At 42.8% G+C, this 25,183-nt stretch overlaps 1 protein-coding gene across 11 annotated transcripts in view; it reads right to left on the bottom strand.

Moving 5' to 3' along the window:
• Hivep2 (human immunodeficiency virus type I enhancer binding protein 2) overlaps nucleotides 1-25,183 on the bottom strand; it is a 190,249-nt gene that overhangs the window by 76,977 nt on the left and 88,089 nt on the right. For 10 of the 11 annotated variants that reach the window (XM_029532980.1, XM_029532985.1, XM_021220971.2 and 7 more), the window contains one exon: nucleotides 8,931-9,032. The gene's annotated coding sequence lies outside the window, so the exon portion shown is untranslated. Of the gene's footprint in view, nucleotides 1-8,930; nucleotides 9,033-20,386; nucleotides 20,492-25,183 lie in introns of those variants that run through there. The other variant, XM_029532984.1, reaches the window with a different exon arrangement.

Raw genomic sequence — 25,183 nt, 5'->3', positions numbered from 1 at the left:
AAGATAAGAAATAGCTATTAAAACACTTTTGCCTGTACTTCCACGACTTTCAGAACATTTTTACCTCTGTGTCTACACTGAAACGTTGTCATGGTCACCTTGGACCCATTATGGCAGCCACTGGCTTTTCCTTAGAGCATAGTACTGGCTAGCATTCCGGAAACCTCACCCGTCTAGCATACCCTTGCTCCGCACTCATTAAAGAGGACACCCAGCACAGGCAGGATCCACCTCTCAGTGGGAGCGCTTCTCTCTAGCAAGCCCCTCCTCCCTCAGCTCTCCTCACTCTATCCTGTCTTCTTTTTCAACTACATTTCTGACAACTCGGTAAGGTCTACAAACGCAGCATCCCCTGAAGTTCTCACGTTCAAGGCTTGGTTCCCCAGCTGACGGATCCAATCACCAAGAAGTGATCTGACCATGAGAATGTAGCTTCACAAATGGGCATGGATTGAAGCCTCTGTGACTATAAGTAAATCCTGTCTCCTTTTCAATGGTTTCTGTCCCCGTCCCCCCCCCCCCCCGATTTCAGCTACCTGGGTAGTATATGAAATCCGCAAATACTACTCAGCTATTTTGGCTAGAATGACCTCATTATCCTCAATACACATTCCACACCCAGTACAATGTACAGAGATTAATGGTCATTTCCATAATATGGACCGATTCTCTCACATTTACTATAGAGTCACTGGATTGAATGGTTATCTTCTTGTTACTTCCCAACCCTCACAGTCAATTACAAACATCCTGCAGTACAGGTAGTCTCCTTGTTTGTGTTCCTGTAACTATCTGAGGGCAGAACTTTATAACTTCTCACAGAGACTAACCCTGCCATCTCCTATCTTATCTACCTCCAGTTCTTCTCATCTTTCCCTACAATACTGTCATCAATTAAGCTCTAATTAGCTCCCCCAAATTAAGGCAATGTATGTCCCCTTAGCTCAAAGCTGTGGTAACATTCTTTTAACCTCCAAAACAAAGCATGGATTAGGATTACAATCACATGCGAGGCTCCCTCTAGTCTTCAGAGCTTCCCTGTCTCTTCCTTCACATCCTCCCATTATCCCGATCGTTTAAAATGACAATAGTCCGTCATCCCATGCCTTGTTCTAGGTGGGTGTAATTCTTCCCGTTTGACAGGATCCCTCCCTTCTTAAAAGCCATTCTTAGAAAATTCTATTTGATCCTAGAGTCTACCCCATCCCACCCCCAACCCCAGGACACCAACCAGAGCATGGATGTGGCTGCTTTCTTCTTGTATTCACAAAGCATTCTATTTAGATATTCCCAAGGGCACTGCCACAAGCATCCTTATATTCAAGTCAGGTAAAGGCTACTCCTAGCTGGGGGGTGGGGTGGGCTGGGGGGGNGGGGGGGAGGGCAGAGTGTAAGCAACTGAAATCTAATACACAGGCTTACTGGTTATCGTCTTCCTCGACACTGCCAGAACACTAAACTGTACATGGCAGACCTGCCTCAAATAAATGTTCACCAAATTTAACAAAACTAAAATATTTCACAAGTCGCCAAAAAACTCATTCCATGAAAAAAGAAAGAAAGAAAGAAAGAAAGAAAGAAAGAAAGAAAGAAAGAAAGAAAGAAAGAAAGAAAGAAAGAAAGAAAGAAAGAAAAAGAAAAAGAAAGGATGAGGGCTCAGCCAGCAGTGCTGGCGTCCATGATGATTGGTGTTCTCAAAATTTCCACTTAAGGCTGATGACAGAATGAAGCTATGCTGCAGTCAATGAATAATTTATTCGTGCACAAATCACTCTGTTAATGGAAATCTTTCATGGCTTAAGATCTAAGATACATCCACTGCCCTATACTTACATGTGTGCTTTAATCATTACTACACAAGGTAATGACAAATGGTAATTACAGGATCATAGGATGCTCGTAAACTGATTTAATCCAGAATATCTCTTCTGAGATTTCTATGCATGCGAGCACCAGTGAGTTATACCAAACCAGCAAACGCATTGCTACCGTCAAATTTAGGAACCTAAGCTTTTCTTGTCGTTAGATTGAAGGAATCATTTTATTCACACGGCTAGTATATTTTTCTCTATTTTGGTGCCCAATAACTCCCCCCTCTCCCATTTCCCCTCACTGTATTACCAAATGAAATACACCACACAGAAAGAGAATATGTGCCTATGCATCGCAGCTGCAGGGGCCACAACCACTCCTTTGCTGTGCTATTTCAGCAAACCATGAGGGGGTAGAGGTCCTGATCTTCAAAGGAACAGAAAGAAGGCTACTTCCCCGTCTGCTATTGTTGCGGGAGGCTGAAAGGAGCGATGGCTGATGGGAGTCCTAACAAGTACATGTGACCCCAAGGAGGTGAATTTGTGGGTTTGTGGGGAAGTACTTAGTGAACTGAGGGGACACCAAGAAAAGAGGAAAGACTCAAGTTTTCCAGTGGATTCTTGTTTCCAACCAGGAGCCCTCACAACAAATGGAAAGAAAAAAAAATATATATGAATTTTGTCTGGTGTTATCTAAAAAATATAAAATCAAGTTGATCACACTGCTACCCAAACTAGCATCTCTCTTTCGTTTTTATGTGAAAAGTCGAATTTTAACTCCAGGATCAAAGCTGGAAGCTTCCCACCTCTAAACCGTAAGCAGCAACATGCACGTGCGCACGCGCATATGCACCATCCAGTGAGGAGTCCCACCCTGTCTCCTAAGTACTTTTGCTTCCAGGTCTGTGGCCTGTCAGTCCTCTTTGCTGTCATTCAAGTCCAACTCAGGTCCCCAACAACTGCCCAAGCTCTAGTCCACAAAGCCAGGAGACCACAAGGCATCCTGTGAAAGACAGTACTGGGTACAGTGCCCTCAGGTACACAGGATACAGTAGCAGTCACAAGGGGCAGTGACCTGTGCAAGAGTCAGGAGAACCGGAAGGAAAAAGCAAGTGGAGCTGAACAGAGCCACAGAAGCCCGGCATTCAGGACCTTAGATGGGAGAAACCGAGGAGCAGTCAAAGAAAGCCAAGGGGAAAAGAATTCCCTGAACCTAGAATGAATACACTCCTGCACACCATCTAGGCAGTGCCTTTGTGACGTGAGTGCAGAGACAATCAGGGCACACCACAAGGTGACAGCTCTTGAGTGACTAGATATGAACACACCCTAAGCCTGCAATGACTGCTACACCCACTTCCCCTACCCCATTTCTGCTCCTAGGAACCTCCATAGCCCACAAGAGCCTCCTAAAGGGCAGGCAGCTCTGTACTCTGCTCAAAAACACTTGGGCACTCTGCACTCAGGACCACGGGAAACATCTACCCCTCATCCTGCTGTCAGCGACACAAGGTCATCCTGTCTCAGCTTTTTGACTCTAAATCTCCCAGCATCTATCCTACATGTTCACAGGTTCACCGACCGCACGTCATTTCAACTCCTGAGTCTTCTCCCACACAATTATTTTTGTTGCCATGGTGCCTGTTTTACTTGAAGAGCATTTGCATTTTACACTTCAAGGAGGTACTAGACCCAAAGACCACATAACTCAAGCAAGTATAAAATCCAGTGCGAAGCCTCCTAGAGCAGCCATTCATCCTAGAGCAGCAATAGAGTGTCACACTGGATTTCATCCTTTACTATCAAATACATCTTTAACCACTTGTGTACAGTCTTTCATGTGTGAGTTTTCTTATTTGCTATTTTTTTATAATAAAGTTCCAAATGAAAACATTAAAAATGTGGGCACTGAAAGCTCAAACGGTTGTGCTAAGTGACCCAGCTCTGAATACTTGGAAAGACAAGCCTTTCCTGATCCATCTCACTAATGTCATTAAGTTTTTAGCCATGGACTTTTTTTTTTCCCCAGAACGCAACCTGAATTTTGAAAGGGAACTTACAATTTTTTTAGTAAAGTCCAATCAATAGTTAAGTGATATCTATTATTTTGCTCAAGAATCTTTATTTTCCCCCAGGGAGAGGGAGATACTGATAAAATAAAGATCTACTGTTGCTCTACCAGGGCCTTATGATACACAACACAACAAAACACACAGTTCAGTATAACTACGTCATCATTGGGTGTAAGCATAAAAATATCGTCAAGAAGTGATATGAAAGACAAAGGAAGAGTTGAGGGGATACGAAACCAGGTAAGATAGAGCAAAAAAACCAGTAACCTTAAAATAAAAGTATTAACCGGACTCTGACATCAGTGAAGCTTGTCAGCCAGGAGTGTAAACAACAGAAAAAGCAGACAGTCGGGTGAGTTAATTTATCACTCGTGACTTCATATGTAAGAAATCACAGTGGGATAAGTTCAAACATAAAATGAGGATCTCTGCGTAGATGGGTTTGATCATTATTTAATTTTAAAATGAATCATGAGTGCTATAAATGCCTCAGGAGCCTGAATTCAAGAACTCATTCTTATTCTGTGGGCATACTGTTTGAGTTTGAGGCTGGTGAGAGTCTCAGATGGGAGCGAATGGCTGGGTAAGTTTAACAGAACCTTGAGTTAGATCTCTTCTGCCATGCTGCTGTGTGATCCTTTGGGCTCACTGGAGAATCCCTAAAATCAGTCTTTCTCACAATTTCAACGTGGCTTCTCTTTACTTATATTAAACAGAATGTAGTGACCATAAAGCTCCAATATTTGGAGAATGCCAGTCAAATAGACCCATGACCACACAGTGACTGTGACATGTCACCTGACATTGGGTAAATCAGTGAATCATGGGGGCTCTGACCTTGACTAAATGACTAGGTGTAGCACCTCGCCCCAGCAGTTGACTCCACTTCCTTGTACACAAAATAAAGTATATATAACGTCTATATCATAGCTATATTTCTCCCGTAAGATAACACAGGTAAACACTATTTGTAAATGATAAACTATTACACATACGCATAGAAACAAGGCACACAGAAACTATGTTTCACTATGTAGGGGTGAGACAGAGAGTAGCTGATAAGAAATTCCCTACACAGCTGTGGTACAGTACAAACCAGAGGAAAGAGGCAGAAATAACTCAACAGAGGAGAGTCTTCTGAAACAAGGAAGCAGCCGTCCATCGGGGTGTTGAATAGTTACAGAACAGAAATGGAATGGAATGTGTTTGGTCATATGACCCGCTTAATGATTGCTGCCTGGCTATACCGATGGACAAGTTATTGATCTCATGAATGAATGAAGTATGATGCTTAAAAAGTACAAGAAAATAATCTTTCAAACGTGAAACCACACAGCTCATGAACTCCAGCCACTCGTGGGCTCTCTCCGGATCTACTATAAGGAAGAAACAAAAGAGAGATCTTTGGAAGTCCGATATAGATGCTTTTAAAAGCCTAGTTTCACACCAACTTATCAGAACTCAAACATGTATGATATCCTCTTCAGTTATAGTAAAGCGGGGAAGTGGGGGGACATAAAACAAAACAGCTTCCATGCATGTAAAAAATCTCCAAATCTGCCCCTCTACAAGAGCAAACAGCTGGATGACTACTTACGGGATCTACTGTGAATTGTCTGCAAGGGCAGAAGTTATCGTAAGCTCACCAGGTTTGATGTGAATCATCTGAGCAGGCAAAATGTCAAACACAAGTCAAGAGTAGTCCTTTATTTTCTAAATTTGTAGAAGTAAGAACCATACATAGGCATATTAAAAGGGAAGGGAGCCATAGAAGATTGAACAATCTGTCTGAGGAAAAAAAAAATCACAAAATAGAACAATTCCTACAGAAATCAAAATCAGATATTTTGTACTTCTTTACCTGAGATTTCAATGATTTCTGATTATTAATCCTAATAGCTGTAGTGGTTATGCAATTCTGGGCAAGGTGACACTACTCTGAAATCCAATATTCCCAAATAGACAAAGGATCTTAATTCTTAGTTTAAAGTCATTGTGAGGCAGGATCTTGAATCATATAGATGGCTCAATAAACGTTAAAAAAAAAAAAATCTTCCTTCACTCCAATGAAGGGGCACCTCTAAATATTCACCCCATTGAATAAAAGATGCATATACCTGAGAATGTAGATCAGAACCCATGGTAACACATACAGATTCCAGCTAGACATGTAATGTTAAGTCTGCGCAAAAACATTATCAACTTGAAGAAAACCAGCAATGTATAAAATTAGCATCGATATAAGGATAAAATAACTCATATTTCTCATCTTGACAAGAACTACGGTAAAATGAACATTCTAACGTTGCAGACCTCCTACCTTTTCAGGCTCCTTCCTATTTGCTACTCACTTGTGGCAGGGGAGATTTAATAACTTGGAGTAAAATTCCTCAGTCGAGCTAGGGGAAACAGTTACTTACAGAGCGAGGAGGCACGGACCACACCATCTATGCATAGTATTAGAAAAGTTTAAGAAATCCATAGGAAACCTTCCTAAAAACATATGTGGTTGAACTGAAAAAAAAATTGTAATCTCTGTGAGTTAGGTCCATGCTAGCAGGCTAAAGAACCAGCAGGCATACAGCAGAAAAACTACAGTTCCTGTAAGGTTTAAAACCAGGCCACTCATCGGTCAGCACGAACCTCCCTCTAACCATCACAAACAGTCTCTGGCTCCCTCTGCCTGCTGACCGTATGTTTTACCTCCCAAGAATATGATGGATCAAGTAGCGCACTTATTGAACTCAAAACGATCAGTATTTTCAAAGTGATGATATCAAAGAAGCCCAGGGCTCAGACAGCAAGGCCATGTCCGCTTTCAGTCTCCTGCACATCACTGACATTGCATATCACACGCTGAATCTGGATGTTAGCATTGTGGCACACACATTGGAAATAATTCTAAGAGCCAAGCCTCCGAACAGGATTGATGTTACAAGTTTGGGGCATTAATATTCATCTTCTGACACAGAGAAACTACTGAACAAGAAAGCGCTGCTTTAGAAACATTTTAGATGCCTCTCTTCCCAGTGCGATTTTCACCTCACTGCCTTAACTCCATTTAATTACTCAAAACTGTTTTCCAGCGGTACTGTGTGTGTATATAACAATGGGAATTCATGGTCACAAATGAATACTGAATCAAGCACCTCACAAGGCTGGATGAAAAAGATGTCCTGCAGTTTATAAATTCAATATTTCTACTTGCCTGGATGTCCAAAGTCTACACAAATGATGAAAGATCTAAGGCTGAGGCCTCACGGCAGATCACTAGAGACAAGGTAGCTGTGGGTATCCATGGGCCATACAATATTATCAGTGAGAGCCTGCATGGCCAATGGCGCCCTTGGGTTGGCTGACTTGAAACCATCTCTCTAATCATTAGACATTTTCTTCTCCTATTCATTAGCACTCGTTGGATTTTTAAATAGTTCCCATTTATGTGAGAGAAACTAAATAACAAGGTACCTCAGGAAAAATATGTAAAACTTTAGTAACTCCTGTCTTGTGGCCTAAAATTAGGAAGGTAATTTTCCTAAAACTTCTGTTACTATACAAAGGGTTAATTAAAGCATGAGTTTGCCTGAGTTTTTTTTTTTTAAAAAAAAAAAATACCAAGAAAACTCAGTATCATTTAGACTTTCTGATGCCAAAAATCTGGTTGAGAGAGCAGGCTTTTACTACACTGACATTTTAAGAGTAGCCAAAGTCCTGTTCCCACTAAATTCTGGCAGTCCCTAGTGATCCGGGAACAGCCTAAACAACTCCTGGTTCCCAATTTTCTATCTCAGGAGCCTCTAGTGCCATCCAGCACAACATAAACTTCAACCAGGCAAGCCTTTACTTACATGTCTGTTCTTGTCACGGACACACAGGCACATAGAATAAGGATGGTTTAATATAGCAAGATGTGAGATTTCTTTAAAAGCCTATTATATATTAGATTGTAATCCAGTAAGATGTAGACGCAGACACACACACACACACACACACACAGAGAGAGAGAGAGAGAGAGAGAGAGAGAGAGAGAGAGAGAGAGAGAGAGAGATCTCCTCCAAAGTAAAAGGTGATAGTCTCACATTAGTTCTATTTTACAAGGAAATTATCAATAAAACTGCAAATAAAAGGGGGTTTGTGAGTGAGGCCCTAGTGGCAGAACCTGAAACTGTCATGTGCAAGGGCCCTGGGTCCAATCCTCTGCATGTAATTGAATGAAATAAGACAGAATAGTGGACAGAAGGAGCAATTCCGAATAGCAAGTGAAGTTTTCTAGTGTTCAAGGAAAATCAGACTGCATGGACTACAGAGATGACTCAGTAAGAGCGTTTGCTGAGCAAGCATGAGGCCTCCATTCAGAGAGTACCCGGGTTAAAGGTACGCCTCTCTACTTGTGTGTAACACTTACACTGTGGAGGACGAGCTTCCAGGGCTGGCTGACTAGTATCTAGTCAATGAGAGGCCCTGTCCCAGATGAGCAAGGCAGAGAGAGATAAAAGTGGCATATCTGACATCCTCCCCTGGGCTTTGCGTACCTGCATAGAGATACACATACATGCATACACTGCCCCCATACCATATGCGCATGCACATGTATGCACACACATGCAAATACATTGATACCCCCACACACATACACTGTCAAACACATATACATCATACATATATGTGCATGCATTCATACACATGCACTGCCTCCCACACAAACATCCCACACATATATACATACACATACACCACTTCACATATAGACAGACAGGCGCGCGCACGTGCACGCACGCTCGCGTGCATGTGTGTGTGTGTGCGTGTGTGTGTGTGTGTGTGTGCGTGTGTGTGTGTGTGTGTATGTGAACACATGTGCACACTTTTAAGCCTAAAGTAAAATTGCAGGAGAGCTATCCAGATACATTCACTGAGGCAATATTCCCGTGGTCTATCACTTGTGTAGAAGGCTTCATATAATTCCTGTCAAAATCTCTCTTGAGCATCTACTTAATATCACACATTGGTGACAGGAGTCAAACTACTGAAAGGGAGTGCCCTCACTTACCTAGCGGCTGGCTGTTGAGAGAATGTTCCAATGAAATCAATTCGCGTAATCTTTCAAGTAGGTCTGATTATCGTTGGCTTTGACAAAACTCACAGTCTTCACCTAATGAAAACACAAACAGAAGAGCATTTACATCAGGGCTAGATGGGACCTGGAACTTAATGATGCAAGTCAACACTAGACTGGCATCTTTTCTGTTGCCACGCTACAAAACAACAAAAGTATTTGGTAACTGGATTACATTAGATAGCTGGGGTAAAATGGATGCCCAGGCAAAGAGAGACATAACACCCGGAGTGAAATGGAAGAGTTTATTTCCAACACCGACTGGCACATGGGAATGATTACCCGCATGACACAGGGACATTAAGATCACACACAAGCACGCATGGAAAGAGTTGCTCTGGAATAACATACCCTCACCACCACCACCACCACCACCACCACCACCACCACCACCACCACCATTGATTCTTATTGTTGGCTGCATTTCTCGAAAGTCATTAAACCTTAGCTACAGTGAGTATCTGCTAAGCGGTAGAAGCTAACACCTACACTGATTATTTACACGTAACGGTGGTCAAGTCATCTCGAAAAGAATTCAGCAGCACAGCTTTTCAGATCGCTCTGAGCATGTTGCCTTGTTTCCCTCGGCAACCACTCACACTGGTGAAGCCCAGTCGATAACTGACTATAAATATTTTATAAATAGTATCAGTTCATTGCACTCATTTTCTCAGCACAACACCTGTCCTGAGGTCCAGAAATCAAACTGGTATCTCAGTCACAGGAGAAGTTCCAAGAGAAAGCGAGCAATAGTTCGCCTGGAAAGAGACTAAAATAGTCACTAGAGCATCAAGCTGAAGAGCAGGTGACAAAAATTACAGCTTCAAGCTAATCCCGAATCAGGTCTCCCTACAGTAGACTCGGGATTTTTCAAACACAACCACAACCACATCCTAGGCAAAGTGCAAGCCATTTTCCAACGCCATGCATACATGATTTTTATTGAACAATTTGGAATTATGATAGCCATTTCCCTAATCTTACTACACAAATTAGTGAAATTAATCAGTATTTAGAAGAAAAAAATATTTAACATTGATTTGCTATCCCTTTCTGGTTTTAGATGATATTCTCAAAAAGTTGCTAAGAGTGGGCAACACAAGTAACAACAGCCACATATACCAAGTAGAGCCTTACAGTAGTCACGAGAGTATGTAGGAGTTTTTAAGAAAACCTAGGCCCAGATGCTGGCCTTATTGCTGTTCACAGAGTGTTATGCAGAAAGCTTACTTGGGCATGGACTCAAGAGATTTCTTCATTAGCAAAGATAAGCAGTCCTTATTATTGTCCCAGAGTTCCTGCCACTAGTGTGACAAGACGAATGTCATATGCTTCTGTTAGTAACTCATTCGCCCATTTATTTCTGTGCCGTTCAGAATACAACTTCAGGGTCTACGCTTGCAAGCTAAAAGCTCTACCATTGCCCTGTACCTCCAGCCCACCCTGTGAGAACGTGTGTGTGCACACGCATGTCTGCATCTCAGTGTGTGTGTGTGTGTGTGTTTTAATTTTACTGAATCAACAAATACACTCGCCCTTCAGTGAACCGCTAGATGACTCAACACATTCTTTATCTTCGAACACCTAAAGCTGTGAGAATATCTGTCTTTCCTTTTTTGTTATTCCATCCTTTCAAAGCCATCTGAATGCCAATGGTACCCAGGGTCGTAATCCAGCTTGTGGCTATCTGCCAGGAACTGGTGTGTGTAGGAGCCTTGGCCTTCCCATTGGCTGCTTTCTAAAGCAGACTAGAACTCGCCCCTCGTGATGCAGAACCCACTTGAAGGGTCCTTCTCCCTTACTACTTAATTTCTTTTCATTTTGTGTGCATGTGTGCAGCGAGTTCATGTGTGTTTGTGTGTGAGTGTATGTACCTGCGTATGCACGTGCGGAAGCCAAATGATGTCGGTGTCTTCTCTGGCTCTTTTGAGACAGGTCTCTTGCTACACCGGGATCTCACCAAGTGGACAGACTGGCCCCCCAAGATACACTTGTTTCTGCATGCCAGCACAAGGATTACACACACACACACACACAGAGAGAGAGAGAGAGAGAGAGAGAGAGAGAGAGAGAGAGAGAGAGGTGGACATGTGCACGTGCACACACATGCTCCCACAGAATGGGCTAGGGGGTGCGAGGCAGAGGTAGAACCATTAGCTTGCAAGGGCAAGGCTGCGAGCTGTATTCAGAACACTACAGAAATAAGCTGCATCCCTGGCTTTACGTTTATATGGAGGTGTTTGGGGAATCTAAGGACAGTTTCCAGTGTTTGCTCACCCACTGAGCCATCTCCCAGTCCTAAACCTTAAAATTCTTTAAAATCTTTTTTTTATTATTATTATTTTATTTTGTTGTACAGTGTGAAATTGACCTGGACAGACATAGAATTCTAACATCCCTTTCGGGTCTTGCTCACTTCTTAGACAGAATACGGTTTCCTTAAATTATATAATTTTTGCCTCCTAAGAAGTCTTACATTTCTGAGTACAACCAGTTATTAGGCCCATATGTTAAAAGCCTCTTCACCTACAGAGCTGCAGGCATCTTTTCTATATCTGTTGTTGGGAGGTAGCAGTAATTTCAAATGACAAGAGGCCATTTTCGAAGCTTGCAAAGCGCCTAAAAGTGCTACCGTTACCTCCTGTCAAAGTCCAAGAGCAGTAAGGAAGACACATTATTCACCCGTGAGTGACTTGGTTACAAGGCTGCCAGTGATTAGCACAGAAGACGCAATTATGTTGCCTGTATGCCAAGATGGGCAAACCAGGAGACAATGTCTCAGAAATGTTCAGTTTCTTACAAATAAACAGTGATACATGGCATTACAGTAGACCACCAGAAACCCTATTCTACAAAGCACAGAAATTGACAACTAGCTGAAGGGGCTGGGACTAAACTGCCTTCCTTCCATCTTCTTTTCTTGCTGCCCACACCACACTTGGCATTAGTGGCGGGGGATGGAGGGGGTGTGACTTAGTCATCGGTATTTTGGCCCCATCAGGAAAGGGAAGAGTTCATCTGAACTTTGCGTTTCGACTAGTTTCAAGTTAGAAAATGTCTAACCCATCGAACGCTCTGTGTCTACCTCTGACTTGACCTTGCTTGTTACCCAGTGGACTGTTTCAGCTATGTACATGCAATAAATACAATGAATGGACAATGCTGGTCTGGCATGCCTGGGGTTTGAGGGGTGGCTTTCCCTGGTCATACACAGGGACCATGTTTTGTGAGTTTATGGGATGTTCCCTGAGGCAGGGTAGTGCAGGCCTCCTGCAGCACTCATGGAAGTGGCTCACAGCAGCTGGACTAAACTTGAGTCACTGTGTCCTTAGATGCATGAGCAATTTTCCAATACTCGAAGGACGGGAAACACAGATGGGAATGCGTGCAGAGAGAGAACGGATCCCAAATATTGCCAACCTCACACTATTCTAGCACCACTCTCTCCACGCCTAGCAGCTTGGTTAGTGCAGCTGAGTAGCCCTGCTGAGTTAGTTACTCGTGCAAGTTTTCCTTAGAAAAATATAACAAAACTGCAAGTATCTGAACCAGGAAGACACTCCTACTCCTGTAACCCAAACACAAAATTATCCACTATTTGCACCAACACGAACATACTTTATACATAATACTTAATGCCCTTGTACTGCATATGCATTCTTGGTTTTTTTACTTATTACGCTGTAAGCAATCCTTTATTTCCATGTGTTCAGACAGCTCATTTTTACCAGCCACGTACTGTTTCTTAGAGTTAGAATGACGTCATTTCATTCATTATCCCTGTACGTGGGAATTCCTCTCATGCTTTTATCTGTGTCACTAGAAAATGCTATTTTGCTTAAAATATTATAAAAACAATACTATTAAACCAAAAGGCGGGAATATTTTATGAACTTATATTTAATGCATACCAAATTATTTAAAGTACTTACAAAGCAGCCAACAGTAATTAAGTATTCTAATTCAGCAAATTTCCTGACTTTGTATTTGATGCTTTAAAAAAAAACACTTCATTCAATGTCAGTTGTACCTCAACATCTTTTATTATTTTACTGGTGACAGTAACTATTTTATCATTTGAAAGAATCTTATTGCCTTTATCTTTAATGAAATTTTTACCTAATTATGTAATCTGACCACAATTAGGTCCTGGTTTTAGTTTTATAGTTATATGGCTTTGTGGTTGGGAGGGGGAGTGCGCTCGTAAGCCTGTGTGAATGTAAATATGTACATATGTGTGCAGATACCAGTGGAGGCCAGAAGAGGCCATCAGATCTCCTAGAAGAGCTGCAGATATAGGCAGTTGTGAGCCAACTGCTGTGGGTGCTGGAAACCAAACTCTGGCCCGCTACAACAACGGCCCCGGGAGGTCTTCTCAGCCTTGGATTGCTTTGCATGTGTATGTTGTAGCCTAAGGAGTCGGTTTCACGCTTCAGTTTTCTTCCCTTTTCATTATCTCCATCCATATACTGAAGACAGAACTTGGATGAACACTGTGTAACACTATGTGACTGGCACTGCACTACACAGTTCCGTGTTGTCCCACGGGGACATGCACACGCTGCACCGCATCAGTTAGCACTGTGTGCAGTGTGTCTGTGTGTCTGGGCCTGCACTGGGACAGCCTTCTGCTCCTGGGGATTTTTTTTTTCCCTAACACTCCGTGATACACATGTGTGTTTGCAATGCTCTCGTCTGCTTTATTGCAGGTTCCTCGGCCTTCATTCCCTGTGTGATGTGCTGTGCACTTCAACCACACTCAAAAACTTCCATTTAGCTTATGGTTAAAATTGCACTGTGTAATAAATACAATTGTTAGATATATTAAATGGAGCAGTCTCTTCTGGACTTCAGTTTTACATGTTAACCAGGCACACTAGAGTATAAATTATCTCTACATGTATGACACGTGACTTTCACATTTAATGCATACTCATCTTCTGTTAGTCTCCTTGTTTCTTCCCCTGCTCCCATTTCACTTGCTAAAAATACAGCATTCCTATCGAGCAACTAATTGTGCTAATTCTCTTTAAGCCCCCCAGAATAATACTCTCTAAAGGTGGTGAAACAGTGATTAAATAGAAGGTAAGTATTTTTAAGTCCTATCTTAAATAAAACAGTTTAATTTTCTTGACAAAACGGAGATCAAACTATTCATAAACACAAGTTCCAAAAAGGATCCCTGTCAGCCATTTTACTTTCTCCATCTGAGGAACCATGTAGCTCATTTAAAACAAGAATGGGTGGCTCGGACAGCGTAGAACAAAGTGGGCTCCTTTCTCTTCCTTCTCCGGTGCCTCCTGATTTCTTCTGTGATTTAGGTTTTGAATCAAAAGACAGGGAAAGCTGAGTGTAAATGACCTGGAACAATAATAAGACAACCAGGCCTATAGTCACAGCGCCCACAAGGTAGAGGCAGGAAGATGATGAGTTTAAGGCCAGCCTCAGTTACATCGCAAGTTTGAGACCAACCTGAACTACATGAGATCCTTGAACAATAAAAATATTTTAAACTGATTTTTTTGTACCGAAGACAGTCTGGGATTTTTCTGTACACGTTAATTATAACCATATGTCATTCTCCCTGATTTAGTGGCTACACTATAGGTACTTGAAAATAATCGTACATTTCAGATAGCCTAAGTGGTCCATACATCCAGACTCTACGTTGACAGGTAGGAGGTCAACACACAAAAAGGCAGGAAAGCAAGCCAAGTACCTCTGTGAGAGTGGGAACCTAAGGACCGAGGCTGGTTCTGTGTTGACTTGAAAAGCTACCTTATGTTTGTCAAGTTGTGTGAAAGTACGAAACACAAGTGACGTGTTTCTCTGCTTTACTGAAGAAACACATAGAGAGAGGCAGATATTTCATGTGAACCATGTTTCCTGAAAGGCTGCAAGATGTCTACAAATTTTCTTCCCTGGAGTTCAAAATAGCACGCTGAGTGGGAGTGAATACTTTGAGACAGAAAGAAAAAAAGGGAGAGAAAGGAAAGAGGGAGGGAGCAGGAGAGAAGGAGGAGGAGGAGATGGAACTATGGAAAGCAGATAATACTCTCTAGTCCTTGGTGTGAGCTGTCTGCAAGAGGCTATTTAAGAGATGTGTACGGTTTGTGTGGAAATAATAGTTTGAGTCATGCACATACAGTTCATATGACTTCATACAGAATCTCATGGTCACATCTTGTGTGTGTGTGTGTGTGTGTGTGTGTGTGTGTGTGTGTGTGTGTGTGTAAAAAGGTGGACCCTGGGTGTCTTTCTCCCTTATACTCGGAGACAGCACATCTCTGAACTTGGAGCATGCTACTTTGCTAGACTGACTGGTCACTTAGCCCCAGGGATCCTGTGTCTCCCTCACCCAGGTTTTTTTCAAATGGGTGCTGGAGACCAGAGCTCAGATCTCCAGCTTGCATGGCAAGTGCTTTGCTTCGTAGGGCCCGTGATACTTAAAGAAACACTAACTCATCATAGGCACAGGAAAGGTAAACAGGTCTCTGTTATGGTCAGGTGCTTTTCTAATAGAAGGTCTGCTGAAGATGGCTGTGGTCCTGGCAGTGCTTTTCAAAACATAGTCAACACAGGAGTTTTTTTAATTAAAATGTTGATTCTGAATCCTGTAGGTCTGAAATGAGCCCCCCCCCCAAATGGATCACATACTAGTATGAAGGCCGAAGTTTGAGGAGCAAGATTCTAGTTAATAGCCAGGCAACTACAAATGCGTGCTAAGTACCAGATTTTCCGTTAGTCACTGAAGGAAGTCTATGATATGAACACTGAACAGCGCGCTCTTGCGCTCTCGTGTTCTCTCTCTCTCTCTCTCTCCCTCTCTCTTTCTCCTTCTCTCTCCCTCTCCTTTTCTCTCTCTCCCTCTCTCTCTCTCACACACACACACACAGACAAAGACAAAGACAGAGACAGACAGACAGAGAGAGTGTATGTGTGTGTGTTTGTGTGTGTGCGTATGGGTTTTTTTTTGTTTTTTNTTTTTTTTTTTTTTTTTTTTTTTTTTTTTTGGTTTTCTCCAGACAGTGTTTCTCTGTGTAGCCCTGGCTGTCCTGGAACTCACTCTGTAGACCAGACTGGCCTCGAACTCAGAAATCCACCTGCCTCTGACTCCCAAGTGCTAGGATTAAAGGCATGCGCCACCATGCCCGGCATGTGCGTGTGTTTTTAAAAGTGGCTACTCAATGCTACAATGTGTGGTAAGGATGCTAAGAATACTAATTGCTGAGACTAGGGAGAGTTCCGTCCAGTGAGCAGCAGCTGCCAATGGCTTCAGATGTGCTTCATCAATGGCTTTAGAGGACACAGGCACTCGGGTGGAACGGAAAGCAGACAGGAATGAAGAAGGAGAAGGGAGGGCTCCCAGGGCAAGCAAGAAGGTAGAGTTAGCCAGCGAGGGCACACCTGCTTTCAGTCATAGATTCCCATCACTGGAGACTTCCAGCCAGAATTCTCTGTTAACCAGGGAAGGCAAAGCTCAGCTCTGCCTAATAGTTTTGGGTCCGAGAGTTACAAGCCTATGCTGAGAACTGGATAGCCTTTGATAGCCTGCCTAAGGCCTATGCAAGTAACCTCTACTGGCAACAGTGTTTGGAATGTAGCTGTAAGCCTGGGAACAAACCCTATCCATTAGTTCTCTAAACAGGGATACCAGTGTATACACAATGTCCCTGACCAACATTTGTCTTTAACGGCAACAAATATAACAGCATTAGGCAACAACTTTTTAACTGTGACATAATTAATAATTTTCTGTTAGCGTCTGAATATTACTTTGGTTGCAAAAATAAATGTCTCTTCTCCTATAAAGTACTTTGGGATGGCACATACCCACACAACACCCTCAACGACAGCACCCTTCTTCCTTTTCCTCCCACACGGGCTGACAATAGGAAGCAACATACCCAGCTACAGAACGAAATCATTAATGAATTATACCTTGGGTTTCTTTGAACCGCCTCTGAGACATTTGCCTGCTAGCCCACACTATGGTGTATAGATTGCACAATGAATTCGGTGGTGGAGCAAGAGGGAGCCGAAAAGATCTATCAAAGGAAAACTTGCCCGGTGAGACTACCCTGAAGAAGGTACCACAGGGCTGTGGGGGCCTAACTGTCACCAGCCAGATGCAAGAGAAGCATTTGGGAAAGGATTATTAGGATAGGACACATCAGCATCCCTGGGTCAGGTTAGCTACTTCCCCATTCTACTTCCATTGGCCATAGAACAAACAGACGCCACCACCGCAATAAAACACTGAGAGCCGGGCTTGGAATGCCACCGGTACCGTGCTTCAAACCAACTTTAACTGGCTTACTGTGTCAACTGTCCCAGATAGAGATGCAAATGTTCTAGCAAACCCCCCCCTGTGCTATCTGTCCCCGCCAGAGAAATCAGAACTTAGGCAACACGCGATTCTGCCATTTCAAAACCCGGAGGTTTGAACATCACAAGATACCTATTATGACACTGGTACTAGGTAGGGCCCTGGAACTCAGGTCCCTCTAGTGAATTACCTCCCCCCACCAGTCCCATTAAGGCCCAGACATTCACTCACTCACTAATGGTGAGAAAGTGTTATCAGGGTAAGGGTTCTCAATGACTTACTCATAAGGGTTCTAACTTATGAGTAGTTGTAGAACGCAAAACTACTGTACAGACAGGAGATCCCCTGGTAAGATCATGGAGCCTGCCTTCCACAAACCTTTCCACTTTCTACTCAGAACCCTCAGAGCCCTTCCTAGTACCCTCCCTTAAATAAGTCATGTGAGAGCCAGTCAACGCCAACTATCCCATTTCGCTAAACCCACAACAGCAAAAGCAAAACCAAACGTTTCACTGGAGGTAACCAGACAAACAAACGAAACCCAAAATCAAACCCCATCGTGAGCTTTTGTGAAAAAAAGGAATTCAAGAGGAAAATCAAAACCAAACAGGACATCTTGAGGCTGTCATGAAGAAGCATAGTTGGAGGCGGGGCTTTGCTAGAACAGGATGCACAGTCTCCCCTCTGTGGGAAATATCATCACCAAATCTAGTGAGACACACAGCAAGTGACTCTTGCTATGTAAATCAGGACAAGACAGATGTCTGAGGCAGTTTCTGTTTGAATTGAACTGGCACTTCTGAATAGAGACCGTCAGTAATAACTCTCCCTCACTCAACACCCATTAAGTGTGCACAGCTTTGGGCTCCTCATGGAACTTACAGGACCACTTCATGCTCCTTGGTAGCTAGCTATCACTGTGATCTTCCTTGTTCAGGTGTCCACCTACATTTAGAACTGCCCAAGGGGACCACCAGAAGCCAAGAGGTTCTACCTGCAACAGCATGGCTTCTAAGAACAAGCTTGGAGCTGTGGTTGAAACAGGGTTCAGGTGAGTAAGACTTCCCCTGCCAGACTGATGTCTTAGGGAATCAGGCTGCCAGGCCTAGACTAAAACAAGGTCAATGCATCCCCCAGAGGAAGCTGTTCGGCTGGCTGGGTTGGTTTCCCTGAACCAGGCCTAGAAAACCCTTCTGACTAACAATAGACCTGGCAAAGAGCTGTTTGTTGTCTTCCTCCACACAGAGGGGCGGGTCTTCCTCCCAAGTGACAGGCAGGGTGCAAACCTGCCTCCAGCAGACACCAGAACAAAGCCACTGGCTAAGCCTAGCAGTCAAGTCCAGCCACTTGTGGGTCAAAGGCAGAGAGTCTCTCGGCCTCAGGACTAGGGCTATGGAAATGTATACTGCAGACAGGACATGCCTCCTGGCACTCACTGTGAGTGAAGCCCAGGCCACAGCAACAACAACCTGGCCAGAGGACAGCCTGCACTGCACATCAAAGCCAGAGGCCCTGGGAGGCTGGCCTGCAGCCAAAGACGCGGGGAGCCTCTTGGGGAGTGCACTGCCTGGGACAATAGGGAAGGGACCTGGTAAAATCTATGAATTCTAAGCACTGGGGAGGTCTTCTCAGAGATCCTGCCCTCTCCTGTCAGAGCCATGATTTAATCTCTTTGAAGAAATTAAAAAAAAAAAAAGGAAAAGAATATACATTCTCCAACTTCTCTGTTTGAAAGACGGACACACACAATGAAAGCTGAAAGCACTCCCGGTCCCTACAGCCTGCAGCCAATGTCCAACACAATAGAGCTAAGTGAGATGTGGCACCCTCCTCCTTCATCTGAACTTGGGCTGTAAGTGGAGGGAATAATCTCAAACATCTAAATGCAAACATCACGGTAGCACTGCTACAGCCTCCCAGATATTTCCCACCAATTCTGTCTAATTAGAGTCACCTCGAATGTTAATTATAACCTGACAGCTGTATGATCTGGCAGGGCACAGCTCGCAGGTCCCCTTTTAGGTAACAAGGGCTGAAGGTGAGGTTTCAAACTCTGGCACACACGCACGCACGACACCAGCTCCTGCTTGAGAAGGCCCTACTCAACAGAAACAGAATTAGCTGGGAACTCAACCTAGGCTCACATTTTTAAAGGTAAGCAAACAGGAGATGGAAACAGACCCCTGTCCAGTACTAGGGCTCTGTGAACAGATCAATCTGGGCTGGAAAAGGGCTTGCAGTACAAGCTTGAAGATCTGGGACCCAATCCGAGGCGCTCCACACATGTAACGGCAGACACCCAGTGCTGGGTGGCTTTCTGTCTGGTTTTGTCTCATGGTTGATCTCTGGGTTCAGAGTGAGACTCTGACTCAGAAAATAGGGTGGAGAGTGACTGAGAAAAACACCTGCTGTGGACCTCTAACTCTCACACACATAACATGCATGCACTACAAACCTATAAAAGAAAGAAAGAAAGAAAAACTTCCTTTCCAAGGTCTTGCTATGTAAAGGCTGACGGCTGCCACCCTTCAAGATCCTTTAAGACAGAACAAACAGCGGAGACTCTTGCAACCTTAAAGTGGGTGGGTTCCCTGCGAGAGGCTCATTAGAACAGAGAGGGCCCCCCCGTCAGGTCTCTTTCGAGAGGAAATGTATGCGAGTTGAGGTCACTCAGCACTAATCGGGCCTGTACATCACGGCTGTAGGGCTAGCAGCACAGGCTCCATTAAACAAGCAGTTTATCACAGCTCCGCCTGTCATCCCTAATGGCACGCTGAGGGAGGAATAACTTCCAACTCCTTGCTAATCCGGTGTGGGGATGCCGAGGTACAGTGTTTTACTTGATTGCATAAAATGAAGAGCTATTTTCAGCCTCTGAATCACCGTCCTGGGCCCCTGCACCAATCCTAAAGCTGTATTCCGATCCTTTCAGAATTTCTTTTCTCTTCCACTTTCACTGATGTTGACATAAGCAAGCACATAAGAGGAGCTGTGGTAAGCCTACAAAACATGAAGCTGCCAGAGGGAAGAGGACCGAAAACAGGAGTCGACAAATATTTACCATTTATAGTGATCACTATTACAGTGACAGTGGGCAGCCAGCACTGAGCAGGACTCCAGGTCCCAAGGTCACAAGTGATTCTGTTTTAGTCACTCCTGAAGAGGGCTTTGAAGAAAAAACATAACAGTCATGGAAATTTTAAAGCTTCTAACTGATATAGGAAGAACCCGCGCCATTTCTGTGCTTATTCCCCTGGGACTTGTACTAACTGTTCAGAAAAACAGGATGTTTTGTTTGTTGTTCCTCATAAAAGACAACTAAGCCAGTATCAAGACTCAAAAACCATCCAAGCTGCAGATCCATGTGAAATTTGGAGATATTCAAAAAAGCCAAATGGAATTTTTTTACTCATGTATTTTTATTTTTTATTTTTATTTTTTATTTTTTTGCTTAACGTGAGATGACCTCGGGAAGTAAGTTGCTTGTTTTTATGGATGCCAAAGGGAAAGACAGTTACATAAGGCCTCTCTGCACCCTCTCCACATCCGAGCTCTGAGAATTCTACCCCAACTACAGCCGAGTCTTCACAACTGAGGCTTCACATTTTTAAAATTAGCTCAGATTAATGCATAATAACTAGATACTGGTTTCACGTAGTCTGAACAGGCTACATCCGACCAATGAGGACTGATGGCTTTTATTCTTTAGGAAACCAGAAAAGACATGGCTTTATTACCTGACTGCTTAACAAATTTTACTGTTGAAGAAAGACAATTTGCTTCCTATTTCAATCTCTGTGACATTCTGAGGACCCCCAATAACAATTCTCTCCTGGAGTTGCTGCAATGCACGGCAACTGTGATAAAACCATTCGCACAAAAAAAAAAAAAAAAAAAAGATGATTTTAACAGGACTGGATTTCAAGCTGACCTAAAGCGAGGACAGCCCCCCTTCCCCACCCCCCCNCCCCCCNACACACACACCGGGTACCATCTGGACCTGGAATGGTCTCTCGATGAAACTTGAGTTTTCCTCCAAATACTTTCATCTACACAAATGGAAGGATAGGTGCCCCCTCCCTGATCCTAATGCACAGGAGAATGTGGGACAAACAGGGAGGTCATGTACAGCGCGGCTCAGCAATCTGAAGCAAGTGGTTGGCTTCTGCTTTCTCCAGGCACTGGTTCTACAAAGGTCCTGGGAGAATCAAATGAAAACTGCCTGCTGCCATCATCCCATCATGGGTCTCCATAAAGGCCAGGGGACACTCCCAAAGTTCTATAGGCTACGTTTAACTAACGAGCTTTGATGAAAATGATGTGTGTATGTGGTTTATATGTACGGTTTATATATGTGTGATATATTTGTGAGATATAGATCTATAATATATGTGTGTATATATATATATGCATATATATAAAAACATGTAATATTAGATACCATTTTATATAACATACAGAATATAAAGTAAATATGGAATATATAATGTAACATAATATATAATGTATAATGTATAACATGATTTATGACATATTATATGATGTAATATATGTATAATGTATAATATATATGATGTATAATGTAAGGTGTATAATTTAATGTATAATTTAGAATATAGAATAAATATAGAATATATAACATAATGCATATATAGTATATTTTATGATGTATAATATAATGCATAGTGTAATTTATATTATATATAATATATATTAGGCACTATTTTGATATCTAACTATTCCAGTCTCTGTAACTAACTATTTCTGTCATCTGTTAGTCTTTTACATGGTGTGCTATGATATTGAAAGTTTACAAGAATTATCTTTGACCTCAAAAGAAAAAAAATCACATAATCAGAGTAAGTGTGAGAAGTGCAGGCTTTCATGTCACTGTCGGGCCCAAGGAGGTGTAGATGGCTAGTGTCAGGAGAGGTCTGAGAGAGGAGACTCTTCATTCATCAGTCCACAGTTGTCAGGGAGACAAAGAGAAAACCCAATGTGAGAGGAGGTATGTTCAGTTGGGAGACAAACTCACACTGATGTGCGCTTAGGCACATGTGAGGTAGAAATGCACTTCTGGGTATGGACCATGGTGGATGTGTGTACATATACAACATGAAAATCCAGCTGTATCCATTAGCACAGAGTGAGGCTCAGAACAACCGGCTCTGTGAGAAAACTTCAGAAACTGCAGACTGTGCAAGGTCCTTCTGGGGGCTGAAATTTGGTTTAATTCATCGTAAAGACAGGTATGTGTAAGAGGGACAGGGCCCCAGAAACAAAGGAGGGAGAACCAGCGATCGTGAATACAAATCTGAATCTGCTGACGTCAATCCCCAGCTGACAGGTGTCCATGTCACTGAGCTGCAGAAGTAGGAAGTTACTGCGCTATCAACTTAGGTGGTCAAGATGGTGGCGTGTTAGGAACGAGCAGTGTGGTAGCTGGGAAAGCCCTGGGGCTTGTTGCTTTATCACTTGCTTTTTTTTTTTTTCTTTCCAAGATGGAAGCGATTTCAACATTTTTCAGTTTCCCATGTTGAGAAGTCTTTAATGGAAAGACCTGAGGGAAGAAAATAACAAAGTCCTAACAAGATTTTACAAGATTAAATTTTGGCCACAGTGAAGAAATAATTATGACTTGATTGTGTTAAAGTAAAACTTCAAATTCTCAACAATTAGCTAACCACTAATATTGATTTATGGACCTCGGCAAGCCTTTAATCAAAGGAATACGCTGTTCAGCCATAAAAGGAACCGGTAAGAAATCACACAGAACTGTGGTAACCGTACATAGAAAAGTCCGAGCAGTGGTGACTTTCCTTCCACCAGATATTTCCAAGCTGAGAGGATCATCCACATAAGCCCCTGCTCTAAGACAGCATTTTAAATAAATGCAATAACAACCACTTCCATTGGAAAATCTAACCAGTGTTATTAATGTTTACGATAATATTTGAGACAAAGAGGAGAGCCCAAAGGAACTTTTCAAACATTTTCTCTGGAATAGATTAGACCTAAGCTTGGTGAAAGGCAGCGGTGAAAGACCAAGGCCTGAACGACCCTGAGGGAAAGCTCTCGTGCCAGACACCTACGGATGCCTCAGCACCAAGATGGACCCACGTGCCCAGCCCTATCATGTTCTCATCTTGAAAGTCATTTTATGACAAAGAAACTGTCACATCGAAAAAGTTCAACAAGAAACTACTCCAACTGAAAAACACATTACCTTCTGATGGCTTGCTCTAACTGAAAACCTTGTTATTATTCACGGGATTGAAAATTCAGGGGAGTGTGGTGTGTTCCTTTAGACCTTAGAGCATTGCATATGAGCCTGGTGTCTGAAGAATATAAAAAGAGCAGAAGCAATTTCTTATTTCTTTTACAAGTTACTATTTTTCTAAGTAGCTTGCTCTTAAGTCTTAAGAGATGTCAGGAAAAAAAGAAAAAAAATACAAAACCAGACCAAGAAGGAACAACTTCAGCGAGTCTGAAACACCTAAGATCTAGAGACAGATGCGGGTTCCTAGCCAAGAGGAGGGTCCACTTGCCTTCAATCTGGGTCTTGACATGTAGACTCACACATATGCCCCAGGCATTACCCAATGCCTTTATAAGATACAACAGCTCCCTTTGATAGTCCAGACTCTGTTTAGGCCACCCTGGTTTCTATAAAGTAAGGGCTTAAATTTTGATCTTCCTACTGAAAGTGTGAAGTAAATGAAACATGTAGAAATACAAATGAAATCTGAACCCTCATCGAGAACAATGAAAGCAACTGGCATTTACTGACCCTGTGGGCTCCAGCACCCTGTTAAGTGATTTCTATGTGTTTCCCATTAATTTCTTTTTTTTTCTTTTCTTTTTTTTTAATTTTTATTTATTTATTATATGTAAGTACACTGTAGCTGTTTTCAGACACTCCAGAAGAGGGAGTCAGATCTCGTTAAGGATGGTTGTGAGCCACCATGTGGTTGCTGTAATTTGAACTCTGCACCTTTGGAAGAGCAGTCGGGTGCTCTTATCCGCTGAGCCATCTCACCAGCCCTTTAGTTTAGTTTTGTTTTTTGTTTTTTGTTTTTTTAAAGATTTATTTATTATTATATCTAAGTACACTGTAGCTGTCTTCAGATGCACCAGAAGAGGGCATCAGATTTCATTACGGATGGTTGTGAGCCACCATGTGGTTGCTGGGATTTGAACTGGGGACCTTTGGAAGAGTAGTAGGTGCTCTTAACCACTGTGCCATTTCTCCAGCCCCACTAATTTCTTATAAAACAAGTAAAATTATTTCTTATCACCACCTCACTGTTGCCCATGCAAGGCCTCAGGAGTTTGAGAAACTCGTCCATGGTTATAGAGAAAGTACTGACTGATTGATTGATTGATTGATTGATTGACTGACTGATTGATTTGCTGTATTTATGCATTTGGAGGGTTGAACCATCCAAGTCGGTTCTCTCCTGGTGCCATGTGGGTTTCTGGGCTCAAACTTTGATTACCAGGCTTGGCCACAATCACCTTTACCCATCCAGTCCTATCAAAGGCCCTAAAGATTAGTCTTTTAATCCTCTGAGACCAACTTAGGCTCTAAAGCAGATGAATATGAAGAGTGGGAATTTAAGAAGCTTCAAGAAAGACAACACAGGCCGGGCGTGGTGGCTCACACCTTTAATCCCAGCACTCGGGAGGCAGAGGCAGGTGGATTTCTGAGTTCGAGACCAGCCTGGTCTACAAAGTGAGTTCCAGGGCAGCCAGGGCTACACAGAGAAACCCTATCTCGAAAAAACCTAAACCAACCAACCAAACAAACAAAAAGATTTAAAAGCAGACATTTATACAGACACTTGAACACACACGT

This window comes from Mus pahari, chromosome 21 (assembly GCF_900095145.1).
Source record: "Mus pahari chromosome 21, PAHARI_EIJ_v1.1, whole genome shotgun sequence".
In the NCBI taxonomy this organism is placed as follows: Eukaryota; Metazoa; Chordata; class Mammalia; order Rodentia; family Muridae; genus Mus; species Mus pahari.
This window is presented reverse-complemented; position numbering and strand designations above follow the sequence as displayed.